This window comes from Nannospalax galili, unplaced genomic scaffold (genome assembly GCF_000622305.1).
Source record: "Nannospalax galili isolate Female #2095 unplaced genomic scaffold, S.galili_v1.0 scaffold1177, whole genome shotgun sequence".
Taxonomy (NCBI): domain Eukaryota; kingdom Metazoa; phylum Chordata; class Mammalia; order Rodentia; family Spalacidae; genus Nannospalax; species Nannospalax galili.
The window spans coordinates 666582-673266 of NW_008340309.1; the positions used below are offsets into that span (position 1 = coordinate 666582).

Here is a 6685-nt window from a genome sequence, read left to right on the forward strand (position 1 = left end):
TTTTTTTTTTTTGTCTTTTTGAGACAGGGTCTCCCTGTAGCCCTAGCTGTCCTGGAACTCCCTATGTAGACCAGGCCGGCCTCTGAGTGCTGGGATTAAAGGCATGCACCACCACACCAGCTCTGATATCTGTTCATATAAAAGAGGATCAACATATTTGTTTTGTTGGGAACTAGGGGGTGTCTGTTGGTATCTAGCTGAAAAATTGGAAAACCTAGCAGATAGAAATTTTACTACTATGAGAGATATCCCACTGCTCTAGTTTGCTTTCAATTGCTGTGACAAAACACTCTGACCACTACCAACTTGGGGAGGAAACTTTATTTATCTTACATCCCCCAGGTCACAGTTCATCGGGAGCCCAAGGTAGGAACTCAGGGCAGGAACCTGGAGGCAGGAATTGGAGCACAGGCCATGGAGGAACAGTGCTTACTGGCTTGCTCCCCTGGCCCCTGCTCAGCCTGCTTTCTTATGCAGCACAGGCCCACCTGCCCAGGGGTGGCACCACCCACAGTGGGCTGGGCCCTCCCACATCACTCATCAAGAAGATGCCCCTCAGACATGGCCACAGGCCTGTCCAGTAGAGGAAATTCCCCAATTGAGGCTCCCTCAACCCAGGTGTGTCAAGTTGACACTAAAGCTATCCAGCACACCTACATTTGGAAATGTAAAAGACACTTTGTAGAATTGAAGCAGAAGACGGAAAACTTGAAGTGACGTGGCATTTTAAAGTCATTGTCTGGGTGTCACTAGTCAGTTCACCTACCAGTGTGGTTCATCTGCCTTTCTTGTTGTGCTATCATAGCACGGAAGCTTGCAGACACTTAGCAAAATCAGCTGGACACTGCAGCACCTGAACTGCTAAAGGCAGTCACCTCTACCTAGCAATGACATGTAAATTACGCGTAATCAGAATTTTCAGCTGCAAACCACTCTGTCCCTCTATCCCAAACAGCCCTATAAAGTTGCACTTGTGGCTTAAGGTGGACCAAATCCCACTCCAGTGTGCGCCCTCCACTTTCCAGCACTCTGGTGTTTCTCTACCTTATGAGGCAGAGGACCATAACAGCCAGGATGGCTTCCACAAGCCCTGTGGGCAGACCCCTTTAAGGACCCAGCCAATCTCTCATAAAACCCTTTTTATGCTTGTTTCTAGAAGAATTATGATGGCGGTGCCCTGATGTTGATCAGTCAGATCTGTGATAGTCCAAGAGATAAGTCCTGTAAGTGTGAGCTGTAAGTGTGAGCTCCCATTCATTGGAGGCTTGTGTGTGATAAACTGTCCAGGGACGGGGTGGGGGCCAGCTGCAGCCTTCTAACAAACAAGGCATCTCATTCCTGGTGCCAAATTTGGTCCAGTGCTGTTAGCAGGCTGCTCTCTCTGAAGTTCTTTCTGAAAATGTATTAGGACCCTGTCTGTGTGTGCAGTGCCTCTGCTAACCCAAGGGACTCTGCTATTATGTGATATGTATGGAATTATTATGAGAGATGAAAAGTAGTACCAAATAGCTGATCTGGAAATCAAAACTGATCTGAGCACTGTTTTTTAGCAGAGTTGGAGTTTATTAGATTTTAATATAGATTTTAAACTTTTATTTGCATTTATTCTGTGAAGGGTGCTAGAGCACATGCAGAGGTCAGAGGACAACTTGGTTCTCTCCCACCATACAGATCAGAGATCAAACAGGGCCTCAGCTCATTGGGCCTGGCAGCAAGAGCCCTTACCTTGGCCTAGCTAGCCTTGGCCTAGCTAGCCCAAGATTTTAATGCAAGTTTTAAGCACTAGGGTTAAGAGAAAGAAAGACAGACACACCCAAAAGCACTAATGTGGGCTTCTCAGAGGAAAATTGCTGGTGGGTTGCTAAAGAGATCCCCCCACACACTCTTTTTTTTTTTGTCTTTTTGAGACAGGTCCTCCTGTAGCCCCAGGTGGCCTGGAATATTTCCCTCTTTAAATTGATAGCCTTAAAAAACACTTATGTTGGGCCTGAAGAGATGACTCATCAGGTAAGAGTAAATACTGTTTCTGCAGAGGATCCAGGATCTGGGTTCCCAGTGCCCACAACCACCTGTAACTCCAGCTCCAGATTGGATGCCCTCTCTGGCCTCTATGGGAGCCCATAACCAGGTGGCATACACTTACACATACACACAAACACACACACAAATAAATAATTAAAATAATGTCTTTAAGGGGCTAGAGAGATGGCTCAGCAGTTAAGAACACTGGTTGTTCTTGCAGAAGACTGGGGTTCAAATTCCAGCACCCACATGGCAGCTAACTCCCGGCCCAGGGGATCCGACAGCCTCTTCTGACCTCTGCAGGCATTGCACGACACAGGTGCACTTACCTACGTGCAGGCAATACACGCATACACATAAAATAAAAATAATAAAGTTTAAAAAAAGTCTTTAGAAACTGTTACCCCTTGATTGACAGTATTGGTTTTATGAGGATAACACTTTAAAAGATGGTGTCAGAATGCACATACCTGGAATAATCTCTAGCAATGAATTGTCTGTTTTTTTCTTTTTTCATATTTTTTTCAGTACTGAGAATTGGACCTAAAGCCTTATGTGTGCCAGGCAAATGCTCCACCATTTAACCGTATTCTTAAAAAGGTTTTATTTTTAAGGCTTGGTGGGGCACATCTTTAATCCCAGCATTTGGGAGGCAGAAGCAGGTGGATCTCTGAGTTCAAAGTCATTCTGATCTACAGAGTGAGCTCCAAGCCAGGTCCACTACAGGGAGACCCTGCTTCAAAAAGGCCAAAAAAAAAAATTATTTTTCTTTGGGGGCTGGAGAGATGGCTCAGCAGTTAAGAACACTGACTGCTCTTGCAGAGGACTGGGGTTCGATTCCCAGCACCCACATGGCGACTGGCAAACTAACTCCAGTTCCAGGGGATCTGATGCCTTCTTCTGATCTCCTTGGACATTGCACGATGTGGGTGCACTTACATACCTGCAGACAATACATACATAAAATAGAAATATAAATTTAAAAAAATTATTTTTGAGGCATAAACTTGCTAGATTATCCAGCTAGAATCCTTCTGTCTCAGCCTCCTGAGTACCTAGGATTACAGGTATGTGACATTGCATCCAGCTTAGTACATTTTTGGACACAATATGTGCAGAGAGATACAATTCATAGGAATACAATTCAGTTGGTAGACTGCTTGCTTAGCATGTATAAAGCTGGGAGCTCTATCCTCAGCACCATATAAACCAGGTGTGGTAATGCACACCTGTAATCTTAGCACTTAGGAGGTAGAGACAAAATTTTAAGTTGGAGGCCAATCTGGGTAACTTGATAAGATCCTTTCTCTAAAAGAGAGCTGGGCATGGCTGAAATCCCATCACTCAGAAGGCTGAAGCAGAGGCTCAGGAGCTCTAGGTAAGCCTGGGCTGCATAGCAAGATGATCTCTCAACAAATGAACAAATTCTGTATGTGTGTGTGTGTGTGTGTGTGTGTGCGCGCGCGCGCGTGCGTGTATGTGTGTGTGTGCACATGTGTGTTAAGAATTTAGGAAAAGGGGGCTGGAGATGGCTCAGCAGTTAAGAGCACAGGACCTGGGTTCCGTTCCCAGCACCCACATGGCGGCTAACAACCATCTGTAACTCCAGTTCCAGGGGATCTGACGCCCTCGTCTGTCCTTGGTGGGCATTGCACGACACAGGTGCACTTACATATGTGCAGGCAGTACATTCATACACATAAAATAATATTTTTTAAAGAATCTAGAAAAAAATGATTGCAGCAAATTGCTCATCTACCCAAACCAAAATGAGGCCAGATCTTACTTGTGAAAGCCGACGATGCACTTGCTGTGGAAGGAGGAGCGAAGAGCCGTCAATCCACCCTGATTTCAGTATAGCTTAGCCTAGTCAAAACCATACACGACTATTAAAGGAGAAGCCGAAAAACGCCCCCTGTTCCGTCAGAAACTTTCTTCTGATACCCAGAGCAGGTGTGTGACGCTGTGTATCCACATTGGCCCAGAGCTCATCAGCTCTTCGGAGTGGAAGGGATACTGAACGTTCTACGCATTTTCCCCTTTACAGCTTGGAACTCGGGGTCAGGAGAGGCTCTGGCAGAGGAGGACAGGCCAGTTGTTTTGGATTCTTGTGTCTAAAAAGCAAAGGATTCTTTTCAGAGCTGCGTGTGCATTTCTCATAGGCCTGTGGGGGTTTTGTTTGTTGGTTTGACAGACTGGCATGTGGAGGCCAGGATCCATGCATGGCTGCAACCAGCAAAGTGTTTTGAGCTAGAATTTTCTTGAAACTAGCTAGCCTGAATTACTCTGAATTTTTCTCTGTCCTTCAACAGATAACTGTAACGGATTGTTTGAATGTTCGGGTATTTTGTTGCTTTTGTGACTTTTTTTTTTTGGTTTCCTTGTTTTAAGTACTGAGGTAGAAGGAAACGAAGATGGGTGAGGTAAATTTTAAAGAGGTTTTCAAAACCAATCACTAGGGCTGAAGCGATAGCTCAGCAGTAAAGAGCACTTGCTGCTCTTACAGATGACCTCAGTTCAGTTCCCAGCACCCATGTCAGGTAGCTCAGGACTGCCTGAAACTCCATCTCCACGGGGATCCAGTGTCCTTGCCTCTGCCTCTTCCTAGCATCTGCAATCACTTGAATATACCCCCTCTCCACAAACACATACACATAATTTAACATAATGAAAGGAGGAGCTGGAGAGATGGCTCAGCAATAAAGAGCACTGGCTGCTCTTGCAGAGGACCCAGATTAGATTCCCAGCACCCACATGGTGGCTAACAACTGTCTATAATGCCAGCTCCAGGGGAATCTGACTCCCTCATCTGACCTCCACGGGCATTGCATGACACGGGTGCACTTACATACAAGCAGGCAACACATACATACACATAAAATAGAAATGATTAAAAAATATTTTTAAGACATAATGAAAATAGATCTTCTAAAAAGAGTCCAACTGAGCAGCAAAAAGAAACTAGAGGGAAAAACAACTTTCAAAGCTTTTCATGTAAAAACTAAGCGCCACTGAAACACTTTCTTTTTTTTTTTTTTGGTTTTTTTGAGACAGGGTCTCCCTGTATCCCAGCTGTCCTGGAATTCACTCTGTAGACCAGGCTGGCCTCGAACTCACAGAGATCCACCTGCTTCTGCCTCCCGGGTGCTGGGACTAAAGGTGTGCGCCACCATGCCCAGCCTAAACACTTTTAAATTAAATTTTATTCATTTTGTGTGTATGTGTGTATGCATGTGCCATGGTGTGCATTTGGAGGTCAGAGGAGAATTTCTGTCTATTCTTTCGTCGTACCGTGTGGGTCCCAGGACTGAATCATCAGCCTCTGTGGCGGGCACCTTTACCTGCTGAGACTTCTTGGTGAATTTATTTATGGTGTATGTGTGCGAATGCATGTGTGGTGGGTGCTTGGGGGGTTGCACCTACAGAGGTCAGATGAGGAAGGCAGGCATCCTGCTTTCTCACTCTCTGCCCTGTTGCCTTGAGGCAGGTTGGCAGACTGCAAGTCAACAACCCTTGCCACCCCCCCCACAGCACTGGGATTACAGGAACGCCTGAACATACTGGCTTTTTCATAGTGGGGGCTTGAACTCAAATTCTAATGCTTAGGGAGCACTGCTCTTACCCACTGAGTCATCCCCTCAGCCCACTTTTGTTTTCCGAGATAGAATCTCACTTTGTAGCCCAGGCTAGCCTGGAACCTACAGTGATCTTCCTGCCTTGTCCTCACACGTGCTGGGACTGCAAGCAGGAGCCACCATGACTGGCTTTCCTTTTCTCCTTATCAGTTAATAATGTTCATGAAAAGTGTGTATTGGCCATGTCACTACAAAGCTAAGTAAATGTCTGTGGAGGCAACCTTGGCTCTGGTGTTTGGTTGGTGGAATTACATCAGAAATTCTTATTAATGTTTTTTATGCAAAGGTAGCATCTCCTAGAATTAATATGAAGTTTAGCCTGGTATGGTGGCACACACCTTTAGTCCCAGCACTTGGGAGGCAGAGGCCAGCCTGGTCTACATAGGAAGTTCCAGGCCAGCTGGGGCTACAGGAGACCCTGTCTCAAAAAACAAAGAAGATCATGACTCAAGTATTAACTTGATACACGTTTCTGGGTTTGTTAATATTGTAAGTTTTCCTTTTTTTTTTTTTTTTTTACTTTTATCTGCGTTTATTTTATGCTCAATTTATTCCCGGGCCATAAGTTTTCGTTCCTTCAGTTTCTTCTGGGATTTCTTTTTCTTTTGTGCAACTTCCTCTTCAGGCTTAGGAACAGTTTGTTCCTTTTCAGTGAGGATCATCTCGATCTGGCAGGGGGAGCTCATGGATGGGTTAATGTGACCATGAGCTCTGTAAGTTCTGTGGCACATCTTGGGTGATTTGTTCACCTGGATGTGCTCAATGACCAGAGAGTCTACACCCTGAAGTTCATCACTGCTCCTGAATTTTTAAGCATGTGCAGCAAAAATTCAGCACTCTTTTTGGGCCACTGACCTTGTGTCCAGCCTCACTGTTTGGCCTGGGCACACCCATCAACTCCACCGTTATAATGCCGGAATGGCACACACTGCTTCTTCTTTTTTTTTTTTTTTTTAAATATTTTATCACTTTTATCCTATGTGTATGAGTGCGTTGCCTGCAAGTATGTGAGTGCCCCCGTGCCGTGC

At 45.3% G+C, this 6685-nt stretch overlaps 1 pseudogene; it reads right to left on the minus strand.

The window, feature by feature from the left end:
• Positions 1-6157: 6157 nt before the first annotated feature.
• Positions 6158-6685, minus strand: part of LOC108490971 — an 802-nt pseudogene continuing 274 nt past the window's right edge.